The sequence below is a fragment of the Protobothrops mucrosquamatus genome, unplaced genomic scaffold, assembly GCF_001527695.2.
Source record: "Protobothrops mucrosquamatus isolate PMUCROS unplaced genomic scaffold, P.Mucros_1.0 scaffold450, whole genome shotgun sequence".
Lineage (NCBI taxonomy): Eukaryota > Metazoa > Chordata > Lepidosauria > Squamata > Viperidae > Protobothrops > Protobothrops mucrosquamatus.
The window spans coordinates 26039-27110 of NW_015386773.1; positions in this window are offsets into that span (position 1 = coordinate 26039).

The window sequence follows — 1072 nt, forward strand, 5'->3', positions numbered from 1 at the left end:
TCAACCAGACAGTGTCGGTTGGCGACCCCCAGGGGGAGAGCCTTCTCTGTTGGAGCCCCCACCCTCTGGAACGAACTACCCCCAGAGATCCGGGTGATTCCGGATCTCCCCTCCTTCCGCCGCGCCCTCAAGACATGGCTATTTCAGCTGGCAGGACTGGCCTAAGGGGATTTTAAATTTGGTTTTTAAATAACTTTTTTAAAAAAAGGAAGAAAAGGCCCATATTAATATTTCTTTTTAACTATATTTTAAATTTTGTATATTGTATTGATTGTTTTGTTTTCTAAACTGGCTGTAAGCCGCCCTGAGTCCACCAGGAGAAGGGCGGGGTATAAATGTAATAAATAAATAAATAAATAAATAAATTATATTTTTGCTAGAGTAACGCCACGTAACTTCTATGGCAATCTACCAGAATGGAGAGACAGAGTATGTTACAGGACCCTTCTCTTAAGGGGGTCTATCTAGTGGGACCAAGAAGAAAGGCCTTCTCCATGGTGCCTTTCTCCCGGTGGAACATCACCTCTGCATATTCTTCTGAAAGATCCTGAAGTCAAGATTTGCCAGCAGGCCTGGGGACCTCAGAGAGATACGAAGCCCATCAAGTGGTTTCTTTTATTGTTATCACCAGAGGGGGTGGGGGTTATTTGGTTTGTTATTTAGACTTTATTTCTGTAAGCTGTCCAGAGTGTGAGTGAATGGTCATATACATTTATTGAATAAAATAAATAACATTATTTTCACTCTTTACTAAGCAGTTTCCATGTCCTGTTTTATTAGAACCTTATTCCATCAATTGTGGACATTTTCTTTTTGCAAAGTGTACTATTTTTTAATGCAGTTGTTCTACTTTAATTTTTGCTTCTTTAATTCTTTCCTTTTTCCCATGTGCACCTATGTTCAGAACCTCTCATTTTCTTTATATCCTTCATTAATCCTTTTAATCTTTCATCAAAAGCAATCAAATCAATCATTCTTCAACATTCATATAAACCTAATTCTTTGTAGTGCGTATGTATCAATAAATATACTATGAAACTCTGTTTTTGGAATAAACACATCTTTTTCTAAA